Source organism: Heteronotia binoei, chromosome 14 (genome assembly GCF_032191835.1).
Source record: "Heteronotia binoei isolate CCM8104 ecotype False Entrance Well chromosome 14, APGP_CSIRO_Hbin_v1, whole genome shotgun sequence".
In the NCBI taxonomy this organism is placed as follows: domain Eukaryota; kingdom Metazoa; phylum Chordata; class Lepidosauria; order Squamata; family Gekkonidae; genus Heteronotia; species Heteronotia binoei.
In genome coordinates this window covers 37,848,567-37,866,394 of record NC_083236.1, presented here as the reverse complement: position 1 = coordinate 37,866,394, position 17,828 = coordinate 37,848,567, and the positions used below count along the sequence as shown (strand labels likewise).

Below are 17,828 nucleotides of genomic sequence, written 5' to 3'. Positions count from 1 at the left end.
GGTCATGCTGGCTGGGGCTGATGGGAGTCGTAGGCAAAAACATCTGGAGAGCTACCATTGGCCACCCCTGTTTTATATAAAAGGACTCATTGTTAATAAGTATGTAGATATATGTCATGTCTTGGATAGCCTGACCTTGTCAGGTCTCAGACACTAAGCAGGATTGGTCCTGGTCAGTATCTGGAAGGGAGACCTCCAAGGAATACTAGGATCATGAGACAGTAGGGTTGCCAGCTCTGGGCTGGGAAATACCTGGATATTTTGTGGATGGAGCCTGAGGAAGGGATGGACTTCAGTGGAGTATAATACCATAGTGTCCACCTTCCAAAGCAGCCATGTTCTCCCAGTGAACTGATCTGTCTCCTGGAGATCACTTTCAATAGCAAGAGATCTCTAGCTACTCTCTGGAGGTTGGCAACCTTCTGACACAGAGGCAGGCAATGGCACCTCTTAATGTCTCTTGCCCCGAAAATCCCATGGGAGTCACCATAAGTCAACTGTGACTTGACAGCAAAACAAACAAACACAAAATTGGTATAAAATCTGAATACAAAAAGTTCTTGTTGTGTACAGCAAAATCTGAGTCCTGTAGCAAAGGAAATTTTGCTACTCTGAAAAGCTTATCCCCTGACAATCTTCTTGGTCTTTAAGGGGCTATTGAATCTTGCTCTTCTGCAGCCCACAATGGCTACCCACCTGAAACTACCCTTATACAATATGTCACAGAAGTGAGTACACCCCCTCTCATTTTGTAAATATTTAAGTATATCTTTTCATGTGGCAACTGAAGAAATGACACTTGGCTGCATGTAAAGTAGTGAGTCTACAGCTTGTATAACAGTACTGTCCCCTCATAATTATGCAACACACAGCCATTAATGTCCAAAATGCTGGCAACAAAAGTGAGTACACCCCTAAGTGACAATGTCCAAATGGGGCCCAAGTAGCCGCTTTCCCTCCCTGGTGTCATGTGACTTGTTAGTGGTACAAGTTATCAGGTGTGAAGGGGGAGCAGGTTATCACTCTCACTCCCTCATACTGGTCACTGGAAGTTCCACATGGCACCTCATGGCAATGAACTCTCTGATGATCTGAAAAAAAAAATTGTTGCTCTACATAAAGATGGCCTAGGCTATAAGAAAATTGCCAAGACCCTGAAACTGAGCTGCGGCACGGTGGCCAAGACCTTTCAGTGGTTTAACAGGACAGGTTCCACTCAGAACAAGCCTCGCCATGGTCGACCAAAGACGTTGAGTGCCCGTGCTCAGTGTCATATCCAGAGGTTGGCTTTGGGATATAGACGTATGAGTGCTGCCAGCATTGCTACAGAGGTTGAGGGGTGGGGGGGTCAGCCTGTCAGTGCTCAGTCAATACGCTGCACGCTGCATCAAATTGGTCTGCAGGGGTGTCGTCCCAGAAGGAAGCCTCTTCTAAAGATGATGCACAAGAAAACCCGCAAACAGTTTGCTGCAGACAAGCAGACTAAGGACATGGATTTCTGGAACCATGTCCTGTGGTCCGATGAGACCAAGATAAACTTTTTTGGTTCAGATGGTGTCAAGCGTGTGTGGTGGCAACCAGGTGAGGAGTACAAAGACAAGTGTGTCTTGCCTACAGTCAAGCATGGTGGTGGGAATGTCATGGTCTGGGGCTGCATGAGTGCTGCCGGCACTGTGGAGCTACAGTTCATTTAGGGAACCATGAATGCCAGCATGTACTGTGACATACTGAAGCAGAGCATGATCCCCTCCCTTCGGAGACTGGGCTGCAGGGCAGTATTCCAACATGATAACGACCCCAAACACACCTCCAAAATGACCACTGCCTTGCTAAAGAAGCTGAGGGTAAAGGTGATGGACTGGCCAAGCATGTCTCCAGACCTAAACCCTATTGAGCATCTGTGGGGCATCCTGAAACAGAAGGTGGAGGTGCGCAAGGTCTCTAACATCCACCAGCTATGTGACGTCATGGAGGAGTGGAAGAAGACTCCAGTGGCAACCTGTGAAGCTCTGGTGAACTCTATTTCCAAGAGGGTTAAAGCAGTGCTGGAAAATTATGGCGGCCACACAAAATACTGAAAGTTTGGGCCTCATTTGGACATTATCACTTAGGGGTGTACTCACTTTTGTTGCCAGCAGTTTAGACATTAATGGCCATGTGTTGCGTGATTTTGAGGGGACAGCACATTTACACTTATACAAGCTGTAGACTCACTACTTTACGTTATAGCCAAGTGTCATTTCTTCAGTGTTGTCACATGAAAAGATATACTTAAATATTTACAAAATGTGAGGGTGTGTACTCACTTCTGTGACATACTGTATGTGGTTCTTTTTGTTGTTGTCTTTTCCCACTCCCTAAGTTGGAAGTTCAAGCTAACTTTCCGACAGATTCATTGGAGCACTCTTTTCTAAGGACTTGCATTTCCTCATCCTAGGAGAGTGCATGTTTGTTCTCTGGAAATGGAACTGCTTTAATCCTTAGTTGCTTATAAGAGAACTGAATTATGGCTCCACAATGCGCCTCAGATCTAGAAGCCCTCTTAATTAAGGCGCACTGCCATTGATTTTCTTGGGTGTTTATCTGTTGTGTCAAGGTATTTAAAAGAGTCAAACATATCTCAGTTCAGGTCCTTAGCATAAAGCCGACTAGATCTGCAGGCCCTCCTCTTCCTATTTTCCACACCACCCTTTGTACCCTCTGTAATAAATTCCGAGGGCTGACAGTGTCTAAGTCTGCTGCTCCTTTGCCCTCAATTTCAGCGAGATGGGCCATTGAAAAGTCATTACAAGCTGTTTAGACTCCAGCTTTGACTTTTGCTCAGCAGTGAACAAAATTAACAGCTCTTGGAGGTGGGGGGGGGGGGGGGAGGCAAGGAGCCAAAGGGAGGGAGGGAGGATAAAGGAGGAGGGAGCTTTGTGACTTAGTCACACAAACAAGCCAAAGTCTAAAAGTAAGTCTGTTCTACATATGTCCTCAATTAGGTGTCCCTCATTGATGCTGCACCTCCTTCCTTTCTCTTTTTTTGGGGTGTCTGTGTGTGTGTGCCTTTTTACTATAATGGAGACAGACCTAGAAGCACATCAAATGCACAGCTTCACATTTGCTTACACGCCAAGCAACAAGCTTACATTGGGAGCAGAATTGCTTCATAAATTTAACTATCACTTTCAAATTCTGTGAGGTTTTTTTTCTTTTCTAATTCAGTGCTTGATAGTTTTTTTTATGCAATAATTTTAAAGTGCTGTTTATAGCAAAAGTTACCTTGGTAAGGGCAGACAAAAGAGTCTCTGCCATGCTAAATTACTTTGAAGCCCCCATCTCCTTTGTTGTGGTTTGAAACAGATCTTTACGGTTCATTTTGGGTGAGTGTATTTGGGGGGCCAAATTTCACTGCAGTGTGGATTATGGGTGTGTTTGGTTATTTGCCTCTTACAAGCAGTGCATTTTTCCTATATCCCTCTATTTTTTTTAAATGCAGGTAACAGAATTAAACTCAAGGCCACGAGAAAAAAACACAAGAGGTTTTCCTTTGTACATTTAGTGTTCTTTTTTTTTCTCTTTATATTCGGCTTCCCTCCTTTAGTGTGTGAAGCAATAAGTTATCATTCTGAATGTTGGAAATAATTAGGATCAAGGAAATATTTGGAAAGAAAGCTCGATCCAAAATAACTCTAGAATGAGCGTTCTGTTCGATTGGCGCATTAAAGTTTACATTAAAGTTTACAGCCAGTGTGACAGGAGTCGTATATACCTGAAAATAGACAAGGAGATAACTGTATACTTAATGTACCAGGGAAAAACTCCCCTCGTATGCTACGTTTGGTTTGAATAAGCTTGTGCTCTCGACCCAATTATGGAGCCAGATTGGCATCCTGCCAAATAGTGGTCATGCAGTTTACTCAAGGTCACAAGCGGCTTTGTCCAAAACCCACTGGAATTGAATCAGTTGGGGATGGGACCACAATGAGGCAACTATGCAAAAAAAGGGAAAGGGAAAAAATAAATTTCCCTGATCCTTAGACAGCAGCAGTGGGTCTTTCTTTCTTTCTTTCTTTCTTTCTTTCTTTCTTTCTTTCTTTCTTTCTTTCTTGACTGGGACAAACAGACAAACAAAGGGAAACCCACTTTCTGGAAGCCCTCTTGTCACTGAACTCCATTTGCAATTTCATCAACAATGCGACCAACTGAAGGAAAGTGGTTTGGTATGAAAGTTCTCAGGCCAAATTCTAAGGTTGCCAATTTACAGGTGGTAGCTGGAGATCTTCTGGGATTGCTGCTGATCTCCAGGCAACAGATGTCAGTTCACTTGGAGTAAATGGCCACTTTGAGATCTCTCTCAGCCCCACCCACCTCACAGGGTGTCTGTTGTGGGGGAAGAAGATAAAGGAGATTGTAAACCGCTCTGAGACTCTGATTCAGAGAGAAGGGCGGGGTATAAATCTTCAGGCTTCTTCTTCTTTGGAAGGTAGACTCTGTGTAGGGTTCACAGAGTTGGGAGATACCTGGGTTGGGAGATATCTGGAGATTTGGCAGGGCTGGGTTGAGCCTGGGGAGAGTGGGATTTGGGGAGGGGAGTGACTTTAGCAGAGTACAATGCCATAAAGTTCATCCTCCAAAACTGCTATTTTCCTCCTGGGGAACTGATCTGTGTTGGCTAGAGATCATACTAGAAGGTCTCCAGGCCACACCTGGAGGCTAGCAACCATAACGCTATAGAATTATATCCCACTGAAGCCCCTCCCCAAACTGCCCTCCTCAGACTCCACCTCCAAAACCCTCCCTCTCCTCCACTACCGTCCTGTGCACTTGGTTTCCTTCAAAAGCTTGTAGCCAGCATGCAGCAAATACCAATGAAGGTCATTTGTGAAATGGATTAACAGCATCTTAGACTCACAATGTCAAATTACTTTAAGGTGTTTACAGTAGCCAGTGAGATGCAGTGAATTTAAAGCTGGCAGGCTGAAGCCAAAATCAAACCATTCTTATTTCACTAAACTAGGCCTTAGTGTTTTATGGCTGTTTTAAGGTCCATTAATCCTTGAATCATGAGACCATGTAAAAAGTGACGGCTTTAACATCCAGTCCCTCGGTTTATTTAAAATGTTTTTACTTCAACACTGTTCCTAATTAATAACAGTGAGTGTATAAACCTGATTCAAATATATCAAAAGCAGAAGGATGTGGGGTTGTAGTCTCTTTCTTATTTAGTAGGATTTTACTTTATATTTTATTTCTTATTTTCCCCCTCCCCATTTATTGCAGGAACATACATTCTGCATTTAATGGGATTGCTCAGCCAGCCAGCAGGGGGGTGGGTAGAAAGATAATGCTCCTGTTCTATCCTTAACAGTAAAATTGTATTGTTTTATTCATTTGCGTTTTATGAGCTTATTCTGGAAGCTGGATGGATCATCTCTTCCAGGTTGACGTGGCTTCCTCCAATTTGCTCTAAAGACAGTGGTAAAGGAAATGAGGGGCAGTCTCCACCAACCCCTCCCCCCCCCAAAAAAATTCATACCCTTTAGAGATGAACTATCTGTACCCACTAGTTTGAAAAGCATGTTTTCTTCAGTGAAGTATACAAACATATAGAAACTGCAGAAAATAGGTGTGCAGAGAAATGTTGTGGCTCCTGTGTTCTTTTTAAAATAAGAAAGTAGGTGTTGACATAGGGTTGCCAGTCTCCAGGTGGTGGCTGGAGATCTGCTATTACAACTGCTTTTCAGGTGATAGAGAACAGTTTCTTTACAGAAAATGGCTGCTTTGGAGGGGAGGGACTTCAACGGTTTATAATGTCTAAGTCCACCTTCTGAAGCATGATGACAAAATTGTCCTCAATTTTCCACTTCTAAAAAAAAAAAGTTCAGTTTTGCTGATAGGCAGACTTGCCCCAAGGGCTCCTGAATAATGATGGGAAGAGAACCATTTTTTATTTTTTGTTGTTGTTGTTCAGTCGCACAGTCAATTCCAACTCTTTGGGACCCCATGGACCAAATCGCACCTGGCCCTCTGTCTTCCACCATCCTCCAAACTCTTAAAAATAAGGATTAGACAGTGATTATAAACTGTGGTAGCAAAAACTGTACCTCTGTGTCTACAGACATTGGTCACAACCAACGGGAGTGGGCTGCTTCTTTCATGCTCTGCCTTTCACTTTTGCATCCAAACATGAGATCTACCATCATGGCTCTCCCTTCCCCTTAATCTGTGGTTATGTTGGGACTTTTGGGGCTCCCACTTTCATTGCTGGTGTTCCTGATTTATTTGCTTAATTTATAGCATGTTTTTGTTTTCACATTTTAAATGTTATATGCATTATATGCCCTCACCTGGATGGCCCAAACTAGCTCAGTCTCTTCAGATCTGATAAACTGAGCAGGGTTGGGCCTGGTTAGTATTTGAATGCAAGACCACCAAGGCAGTCTAGTGTTGCTGTGCAGAGACAGGCAATGGCAAACTACCCATGTCTTGCTTTGAAAACCCTGTGGGGCCACCATAAGATGTCTTCGGTAAGCTGTCTGCAACGTAACACACACATGCTTTATATATGTCAATGAAAGTGCCATGCTAGACGCACTTGTTTGGGAACAAGCCCCAGCAAATACACTTCAGCAGGATTATGAGTAGACCTGTTTAAGGTTGCTTTCTTGTGCACTTTTGATGCCCCCCCATCAAAAGTGCATAAGAAAGAAATCTTAAACAGGTCTAAAAAACAGGATAAAAACAAACAAATAAGTTTTTAAAGGTAAGTAAATTTTACAGGAAAAAAATTATGTGTGAGGAAACAGAAAACTTGGCTATATAAATAAAGACTCCTGGGTTTGATATACACAAGAAAGAAAAACTGAAAGTGACATTGTTGTCTCAAACCAACAGGCCTGCCCAGTGTAGAGGCAGGCTGCCCCACAACTGATTTGCTAAGGGGTTTGTGGGATGGCAATGTGGGGAATCTGTTGTGTCTGTCTCTAAACACAGTATGTGATTAGTACTGCAATCCTAAACAGATCTGCACTCTTCTATTAAAGCCAGGAGGAAGAGGAGGAGCAGGAGGATATTGGATTTAAAGCTCGACCTCTCAGAGCAGCTTACAATCTCCTTTCCCTTCCTCTCCCACAACAGACAGACTGAGAAATAGGTGGTGCTAAGAGAGCTCTGAGAGTCCACGCACTTAACCACTACACCCAACTGGCTCTCTGTAAGTCTGTTCAGGATTGCACTGTAGATCAGATTTAAGGCAACAGTATCAACCCCATGGCAGAAGCCACCTGCAAGGTTACATTTTTTGCATTTACCAGGCCACATCACCAGCAACACAGAGGAAGTGATGCCATTGTGTTAACACCATACAGGTGACACTGATATTTGGGCAAAGACTCTGTGGTGGAAGCTGTTTTCACTATAGAATTTTTGCCCAAATACCAGAGTGTCGTTGCACTGTCATGGCATGATGACATCACTTCCTGTGCAGCACTGCTAATGCGGCCCAGGCTTTCATCTTTCTCCTAAGTCCCCCCTGATTCCCTGCCAGTTGCCGGGAGGGACCTGGCAACCCTATTTCTGTAGCTGTAGACTAGAGTAATTCTGCATAGGGTTGCACTGCCCTAATGTAGAGTTGCTTCACACCCTGCTACATCAGGTGCATTCTGGTATATATTGCAGGGCTTTCAGCAAAGCTAAGAAACAGAGAGTGGTGGATGACGTTTCATATCTTGTACTTTAGACTTGATTGGGGGTGGATCAGGAACAACATGTGGCTCTTTCACACATATTGTGAGGCTCTTGGAGCCCCCACTGCCGCATTGGCTGGCTTGGAAAAGGCATTTCTCTCTTTAAAACGCTTTGCCACACCAAGCCAGCCGGTGGCTTGGAGTATGCATTTAAAGTTAAAGTTGCTTTCTTTCTACCTCTCCTTTCCCCATCTATTTGCCTTACTACCATCCTTCCTTCCTTCCTGTCTTGTGACTCTTAAACATCTAACGTTTATTCTGTATGGCTCTTACATTAAGCAAGTTTGGCCACCCTTGGAATGATGATGGACTCAGGATACAAATGAATAGAATAAGGCTGGTATACGCTCTGCCCTACAAAAATGCAAGGAACTGTATTCCCAAAAAAGAACTGCTATTTAAATTGAGCCCACACTATCATTGCCTACCGCATAATGTTATGAAACGTGGCTAAGAATAGCTCGATAGAAAGGAAGAATGGGTTCACATTGACAGAGTAAGCTATTTTAGCGAATACGTACTGAAAGCCAGGAAGGGCACGTGCTGTAAATTGTGACAGTGTACAGAACATGGAAAATTAGCCTGCAATAAGTGTTAAAAAAAGAAAAAATCTGTGGAGTGGTTGTTTTCAGCAGACAAGGGCAGGAGGCATGGGTTCTCTTTCTGTGTTCCTCCACAGAAGGGAATAAATGTCTTGCAAGCCCCAGGCAAGCAAGGCCTGCATGAGTTGTCTAGAGATCCAGCCAGCCCAAGCAGGCCTCACTCGCCTGGGGCTCTCCTGGGCTGCCCCCCCACCAGTCAAAAGGCCAGCAAGCCACACACTGCCCAAAATCACATCAGAAGTGGAGAAAGGGTGGCATGGGCTTCTCCAGGGGTTAATGAGGGCTGCTGGGGGCGTGGCAAAGCCCCTGGTGGCTGACTGGCTGCCCACTCTCCTAATCCAGGAATTCTTATGCAGCTGCATCTACTATTAAGTGGACAAGGTATGTGGGGAGGAAGGGGGGGGGATCAGAAAGGTTCAGGAATTGTACTCCTGTGAGTTGCCGCTGAATCTGAGGCCTGCCTGTGACTATATTGTTTCAGTATTATATGTGGAGGCAGTAACATTGTTATGGTGGCATGTTAGCAAAAGTGCCCAACTTTGATGTTAGGTAGCCCTAATATAAGCAATTCCTTACTGTTACTTTCCTTTCCTTGCCATCAAGAAGCTATATGTAAGAGGCCATGTAGAGGTTCTCTCTGGGCGTTTTCGCACTCACGTTCAGCTGGCGCAACCCCCCTCTTCACCGCGCAGGATCTGCGCGGATTTCGCACTAAATGCCGCGGAGCAGCCTTTTGCGCCGGAAACTCCCGTCGCAAAAGCTGCTCAAACGTAAACCGCCAAAAAGCAGTTTCCATTTGCGCGGCTTTTGCGACGGGAGTTTCCGGCTCTTCCGGCTGCTCCGCGGCATTTAGTGCGAAATCCGCGCAGATCCTGCGCGGTGAAGAGGGGGGTCGCGCCGGCTGAACGTGAGTGCGAAAACGCCCTCTGAGAATCCTCAGATTCAGGCAGCTTCTGAGCTCAGGGGGTCTCAGGCTGATCAGCTGTCTGCTCATATAGTGATTAGATAATTAATTTCTCTTTTGTAATTTCATCAGTATGCACTGTCCAAATCTACTTACAGCCTCATGGGGGAGGGCGGAGTGTCATATGAAACAGCCCTGTGTTACTATCATTCACTATTTCAGTTGAAATATGTGGAATATAGCACTGTAACTGCAGTATTTATTTATTTTGGTAAATTTATATTTCGCCCTTTTCCAGGTGGACTCAGGGCAGATTACATCCAAGTAAAACCATCAAATACAATAAAACCAATAAAATGCAATTAAAACAACACAACACAGTAACTGGACTGCCTTTATGGGCAGGGAGTTGGCCGATGCTGTGCAAATTGCACTGGTTACCAATTGAGTACCGAATTCACTTCAAGGTTTTAGTATTGACCTTTAAAGCCTTACGCGGCCTCGGACCGACTTACTTGCGGGACTGCCTCTTCCCATACGAGCTCCGAAGACTGCTGCAATCAGCCAACCAATATCTTCCGGCCATCCCCGGCCCAAGGGACGTCTGGCTTGCCTCGACCAGGGCCAGGGCTTTTTCGACCCTGGCCCCAGCCTGGTGGAATCAGCTCCCTGTGGAGATCCAGGCCCTTCCGGATTTACTTCCAATTCATAGGCCCTGGAAGATGGAGCTGTTTTGCCAGGCTTCCGGTTGAGGCAGACGGACGTCCTTTCATTCTACTGCTTATACCATCTGTTGCCCTCCACCACAATGGGTTATAACACTACATCAAGCTGAAATACTTGTTTTTCATCTGAAATATGTGCCTGCCCACCTGTGTTTATTCTTTGAACTTTGTTTTATTTGTATATTATTGAGTCATTGCTGTATTTTAACTTTTATTATGACTGTGATCCACCCTGAGCCTGTATGGGAAAGGGCGGAATATAAATCAGCCAAATAATTAATAAATAAATACTGTATAACAAAGGCGAGTGGGCTCATAGTGCAGGTTGGAGTATAATCAATGGCCCAGATATAATAATTCAGATGACAGATCACTGTCGGGGAGGACAGCCGATGGTACAGGCAATAAGGAAAAGGATGCCCGCTTGCCTCAACCAAACACCTTGCGGAACAGCTCCATCTTACAGGCCCTATGGAAAGGTAACAAATCCAGTAGGGCCCATATCTCCATTGGAAGCTGATTCCACCAGGTTGGCCCTGGTCGAGGCAAGATGGACGTCCTTTGGGCCAGGGATGACCAGAAGATGTTGGTTGGCAGATCGTAGCAACCGTTGGGGCTCATATCAGGAGAGGCGGTCCCACAGGTATGTCGGTCCCAGGCCATGTAAGACTTTGAATGTCAATACTAGAACCCTGAAGCAGATCCGGTACTCAACTGGTAACCAATGCAATGTGCACAGCATCGGTCAACTGCATGCCCATACAGGCAATCGAGTTAGGAGCCGTGCTGCCGCATTTTGCACCAGTTGGAGTTTTCAGATCAGTCTCAAGGGCAAGCCTGTGTACAGTGAGTTACGGAGGAAGAAAGTAGAGTAGTTCAGTCTTCAGAACATTGTTTAATCTGATGTTGTGCCTACTTTGTCTTTGGAAAGGTATGTGTCTTTTTCTATGTATGCCATAATAGGCAAACCATTTGTCTTAAAGAATCTCAAATATTTTTTTTAAATAAATTATAAATGATCTTTTAAAACCCATGCAAACTTAGGTTCTCAATGTTCATACTTTTTTTTTAGTCCATGAATCTGTTTCCCTCATTTCCTTAATATCGTTTCAAGTGAAATATTAATATTGTTTTACAAGACGGCGACACACTATTCGATCCAGGTTTTCCCAGCAAATTAGAAAATACCAACTGGACTTCAGTGGGTGCACAGTTCCTTTCTAGGTATCTGGAAGTACTAATCCCATTTCATAGGGATGCCTCCCTTTTCTCTACTCTTTGAAGCACTCACCATTATACCGGGGTCCTTTTCTGAGTTGTCCAGAGCAATCACATTTATTGGGTTTGGCACACCAAACAATATGCAACATTTTACATGTGTCAATGTTAATTTTTGATATCATGCATCAGCAAAGTTATACAGCACAATGAGTGGTTAGATGTCCTCAGAGGGGATTTTTTGCTTGTTTTGTTTTTCCTTTTCCTCCTTTTGTTTTCTGCATGTTGGCTACCCTCACTAATTGTGCATTGTCAGCAGATGTATCTGGTTTGTTCTGACTAGGTCATTTATCTAGATTAGAACCAGTAGTGTTCAGAATATCCTGCTTTGGGAAAGTACAACACCAGTGTATGTTATACACAAGCAAACGGGTCCACATTGTGGTCTCGGACTATTGCTATGTAGTATGGATTGCTTCTCTGAGGCATTTCAACCAAGAAGAAAGGCAGAATTAGGGTTGTCCTCGGCAGGTAACTCCCAGCAATGTTTGGGACAACAATGTTACACAACACTGTGATCTGATTTCCAGATGCATGCCTGAAAATGGCAAACAGCAGAAGTGTGGAGCTGGGAGGAGAGGGGTGGCTGTCACAGAAAGTATCAGGTAGGAGAGAGCAAAACAGCAAATACAAATTTATCTCTCCTTAACAACGTGGAGGAGCATCCGCCATATTTCCCAGTCTCCTGCTATCCTTGGTGCAGGTCACCAGGTGTAGCAGTGGCAATCTTTAATTCACAGAACTCCAGTCACAGCACTATGCTTCTAGATTGTACATAACAACCTGCTTGGCTTCTTCTTCCTCGGATGGCCATCCACAACAGCATGCCATCACTTCCATGAAAATCAAGAGAAGAAAAAAACCACATCAGTGTGTGAACATGAAAAAATACACTACCAAGTTTTCCAGTCAACCCCCCCCCCCCCAAAAAAAAACACCATGTCTTTTAATCAAAATAATGTATTTGCTTTTCTTCCCTGTTTGGCCTAGTTTACATTGTCTTATTCTGGGGTAAGAACACTCTAAACCAATAATGCCGTGACCTGGGTAACCGAGGCTAGGCTGATCTAATCAGATCTCAGAAGTTAAGCAGGGTCTGTCTTGTCTAGTAGCTGGATGAGAGACCTCCAAGGAATACCAAGAATACCCTACAGGGGTTGTCATAAGTCAGGTGTGACTTGATGGCACTTTCTGCCACCACCACCAAAATATCAGGGCTTTTTTTCTAGCAGCAGCTGCTCTGCATACTAGGCCACGCCCCCCTGATGTAGCCAATCCCCCAAGAGCTTAGAGGGCTCTTAGTACAGGGCATACTGTAAACTCCAGGAGGATTGGCTACATCAAGGGGGCGTGGCCTAATATGCAGAGTTGCTCCTGCTAGAAAAAGAGCACATGGAGAGTTTAATAATTTGTTCTCCTTCCAGTTTGTAAGACTTAGATATCAAGGGTCACTCGGTGTACCACGATCAAATTCCCTTCGGCTTGAGAAGTTCTCAGAAATAAATTTATGTTCCTAAAAATATAGGAATGATAGAGTCTGAGATGTCTTACTTTCTACATCACATAAACATGCTCTGAAGCCTCACACACTGTGCCATCCTGTAGTGTATCATCCACGTATGCACACCTTCCATTGGTCTTTCAGCCCCTGATTCTCTTCCTCAGTAGGTGGGGAACACAGGGACATTTAAGACATTATGGGAATCTTGTTCACATAGCTGCACACTGATCCGCTACTTCACACTCAGTTACATACACACATACAGGAGATACAGATTATTTAGGTTTCCCATTTGTTATTTAATTACATTTTCAATTTTTAACCCACCCTCCTCACAAGTGACAGGAGAGTTCCAGCTGATTTTAGCCCTTGCCTGCCGATGCTCAGCTGATCAGCAGGCAGAAACCGGAGCCAAAGGTGGGGGGGAATGATGGTCCGGGAGGGGATTAAAAAACTGGAGATTTGGCAGCTGGGCATTTGGCAGTTGTCTGTGTCCTCATACAGTGACAAAGAAGTCAGCAAGAAAAAGGAGGCAATAAACATACTCTTACAACCTTTAGCAGAACTGTCACAATGATTGCGCACACTTCCCTAGGAATAAGTCCCACTGAACTGAGCGAAAGTTGCTTCCTTGTATACATTATTATCATCATCATCATTAATTTATTTATTGCATTTGATTAATTGCCCTATCCCGACTAGTGCCAGGCTCAGGGCAATGGACTGGGGAAGGGCTGTGGCTCACTGGCAGAGCATCTGCTTGGCATGCAAAAGGTCCCAGGTTCCATCCCCAGCATCTCTGGTAAAAGGATCAGGTAGGAAGTGATGTGAAAGCCCTCAGTCTGAGACCCCGGAAAGCTGCTGCCAGTCTGAGTAGACAATACTGACTTTAATGGACCAAGGGTCTGATTCACTATAAAGCATCTTCATGTGTTTATGTGTTCATGTGATTGGACTGCAAAGCCGGCAAGCTTTTTAAAAAGAGGTTTCTCTTTGCCAGTTTTCTTTCATTATTATCTCTCTTCCAAACTCTTTCGCCTTGAGCTTAAGGGGAAAAAAACAAAACATAGTCACAAGAGATTCAACAATTTGCTTCTGAGACAATGACCAAGTTGGCATAAAATTGTGAAAACCAGTTGGCGTTCGTCTCTGAAGTGTTTGGTGGCTTCCTTTCTTAACTTGATAAGGGACTATGTTAGCCTCAAAAGATGGAATTTCCACTCCTGAATCACCTTTACAAATAAGTACCTGCATATTGGGGGGGGGGGGAGGGGTTGGCCAATCTGGGAAACACATAAGAGACAAAATGAGAGGGAGGGAGGAGGAGGAGGGGAGAGGGAGAGAGAGAGAGTGAGAACTTGGCTGAACTTTGCTTTTCTTCTGCCAAGGAGAGTATTCAGAATGCAGCCAAGTTGGCAACAAAAAGAAGGCCTTGAGCCAGCAGTAATTATGTCAACAAGTAGTTTATGTTTAGCCTTTAAGTCTTGCAGTCTTTTGCTGATGTTGTGTGTATTGGGGGGGGGGGAGGTGGATGGATGGGATGAATACCGGGACAACTGTTTGGCTTTGGGGTGTGCTAACCTTGCAATAACCTAGTGACATCACCATTTTTCACCGCAGATCCCTTCTCCTGGGGTATGCCTTCAACGTGAGGTGGAGGTGAAAAGGTTTCCCCCAGCCGGAAGACAGGCCACATGACAAATGGGGCAAAAAGTCAAAGAAAATTTTTAACCTAGTCTGCCTTCTTTATGCTTCTTTACACCTCTGAACACAGCAGTGTGATGAATGTGTTTCTTTCTTTATTTTTTTTTTTTTAAGCAGAACACTGAGGAGTGAGCATGATGCTATTAGGGACACTTTGTGTTGGAAATCCTAACATGCTGTTATTTTGCGTTAAAAAAGTCTTTGTACAGATAACATGTTTGACTGTTTCATATTTGCTGGTACAATAGTAGCATAGTTATTTAATTTAGCACATCATGCTTCTTGTACTGAGCCAGTGTGGGAGACTGGTTGGACCAGAGCAGGATGAGATCCAGTTTCAGATTCTCAGTTATCCCTGAAGCTCTCTGTGCTTAACATAACTGACCTCACAGGGCTGTTGTAAAATGATAATGGAGGAGAACAGTAGCATATATGCCACCTTGATCTCAGAGGAGGAGAAGCCTCTAAACCAGGGGTGTCAAACGTGGCCCAGGGGCTGGATCAGGCCACCAAAGGGCTCCTATCAGGCCTGCAAGCAAGTCTGCTTCCTTCTCCCTCTCTCTTGCTTCCTTCTGCATCACAGCTTGCTTTACCAGGCTTGCTCAATCACACAGGAGCTACAGAGCAAAGCCTGTATTTTCTCCATTGGCTGAGGCACCTCCCTTGGGGAGGAAGGGGGGGGGAGAGGGAGAGCTTGCTTTGCCAGGCTCTCTCAATCACACAGTAGAGCTACTGAGCCAAGCCTCTCTTTCTTCTAGTGGCAGAGGCACCTTCCCCTCTTCATCTCCTGGAGAGGGATGGAAAGAGTAGTCTTCTTTGCCTAGTACCCTAGATCCCATGGGATAGATACAAAGAAAGCACCTTTTTAAAAAAAGAAAAGAAAGCACCTGTGTGTCCTTTATAGTTTGTGCCTCTGCTTCCTGGCATTACATTTTATGACACACATGATCCGGTCCACGGTCTCATTTATGTCAGATCCAACCCTCATAACAAGTGAGTTTGACACCCCTGCCTAAACTGTGTAATCTTTACATAGTTTAAAAAGATAAGTCTCTAAACTCTGTAATTCTTACAAGAAATCTTGTAAGGTAGGCCAGAGATAGTATACACTTGCAAAGTGTCTTGCCTAATAGTCCCCCCCCCCCAAAAAAAAAAAAAAAATCCTGAGGCTTTCTTGATAAGTTACCAAATTTCTTCCAACCTCTCTTCACTATTGCAGAGACAGGCAAGCAGGGGTATGTGTCTTTCTTCCTTGCTATTTTTTCCAGTAATTTTGATATTTTATTAAATAATGTTGTGTAAGAACAATTATTCATTCTTCTCATTATGCAGTCTTGCATTTGGATTGGTAAGCTTGATAGCAAGCTGAGCTGCCCTTTCCACAATTACTTTTCGATTCTTGGAGGAAACATTGTGAGCAATCTCTGCGCAATAAGGACTTGTTACTCATCATCAGCACCTCCAGCTCTTTGACATTGCGGACAAGGAACTTTCTGAACCCCGAAGGCAGCATGTACTTTGTCTTCTTATTGCTACCATACTCAATATTGGGCATCAAGATTTGTCCTTTGAATCTTCTGCAAACTCTGTTGTCAATACCTCTTGGTTTTCTCCAGTTACGCTTGATTTTGACATAGCGATCAGACTGATGACGGATGAACTTCTTGGTCCTCTTCTTGATGATCTTAGGTTTGATGAGGGGTCTGAGGGCTGGCATGATGGCAGTTGGCTAATGGCAACAACCGCTCAACTCAGGAGTGTCAAGAGAAAACCTTCCTTGCTAGAGATGCCAGTGCTGTCTTTGCAAATGTTTTGCAAATGCTGGGAGATTTTGAGGGCAGTGCCTGAGGAAAGTGAATTTTGCATGTACATGATGTTATTACCGGATAATACTCTATGCCAGGGGTGTTGAATGTGCGGCCCAAGGGTCGGATCAGGCCCCCGGAGGGCTTCTATCAGGCCCGCGAGCAACTCACTGTCATCTGCTTCCTTCTCCCTCTCTTGCTTCCTTCTGCATCACAGCTTGCTTTGCCAGGCTTGCTCAATTGTACAGGAGCTACAGAGCCAACCCTCTATTTTCTCCATTGGCTGAAAAGCTAGCAATGCCCAGCCATTTCATGTTTTCCCCTGGGTCTTAGGCTCAAAGTACTGACCATGAAATTTCTGTAATGAATGTCAATAAATCAAAAAAAGGTTTGCAACTTACAGAGACACCCTTGAACAGCATACTCAAGATTGCTGCAGCACAGATTTTGTCTCCAGATTTTGATGCAATAATTCAGAGCAAGAGGTGTCAGTTATCAGAAACTGTTAAATAAACAAAATATTGCAGGAGTGCTAATCTTTTAAGCATAATTAAAGTGTTTTTTTTAAACTTTAATTGTGTTTGTCTGTGCCTTTTATAAAGCTTATATCTCTGCTGCCTGGTATTACATTTTATGACATACACAGCTCAGCCCGACAAGGTCTCATTCATGTTAGATTTGGCCCTCCCAACAAGTGAGTCTGACACCCCAGCTCTAGGCATTTCAAATAATCTCTATGGTAAATGTGATAGAGGCATGGGACACTTCCTAGAATGTCATTATAGAGGTTATTTTCCAGCTCTTTTTCTTCCACTCCTCAATTTCTCAGGGGTGGAGGATTGAGGCTGAGGGTGGGGGTTTAACTGCCACAGGTGGGCAAATAACAAAGGGTGTTAACTTTGTCTTTTTGTAGTAATGAAATTCTTCATATCCTGATATAATCTATTTCCCTGCATGATTTTTAAGCATATATCAGACCCTGAAGAGGATCATGGCAACAGCCTGACCACTGCGGCTTACACATTGCATTGTCTTACTATCAGAACTTGTATATTCCAAAGTGAAAATGTTTAAATCGCTAGAGGAAGAAAAAATAAAAAAAAATTTTATGTAGAATAGAAAAGTAAAACACTAAAAAAAAGGTCCTGGGACTTTAGACACATCCTAAATTTAGGAATCCTGGTAATTGATCAGTGAACTTAAAAGAACTGTGCTCAGTATAGTGTGCTATGAACTCATAAGGTTCATGGGGACATGAATTTTAAAAGTATTACCAGAATTGTCATAATGCATTCTGTATTCTAATGAAGATGAACTGGAGGTATAACAACATGTAAGTAGTGGACCTATTGTGAAATCCCAAACCATATGAAGGGCTGAAAATGCCTCTGATGGTTGCCTTTTACCCTTTTCAAAGAAGAAGGCTGATGTAGCAAGTTGGCTGAAGGCACTTTGAAGTTAGTTGGGGGTCGGAAAAAGGTAATGAGTCCCTTGGAGATGAGTTACAGAGCAGAGGGCAAGAGGCACTCAGCTGGTCAAAGATGGATGATAAATGTGTTTATTACATGGTTCTGTAGTG

At 43.9% G+C, this 17,828-nt stretch overlaps 1 protein-coding gene and 1 pseudogene across 1 annotated transcript in view; one reads left to right on the top strand and one right to left on the bottom strand.

Annotated features, from left to right (window-relative positions):
* The window catches only part of WWOX (WW domain containing oxidoreductase), a 778,310-nt gene that overhangs the window by 446,620 nt on the left and 313,862 nt on the right, over positions 1 to 17,828 (top strand). The window lies entirely within an intron of this gene.
* On the bottom strand, positions 15,713 to 16,211 carry LOC132582382 (large ribosomal subunit protein eL32-like; annotated as a pseudogene).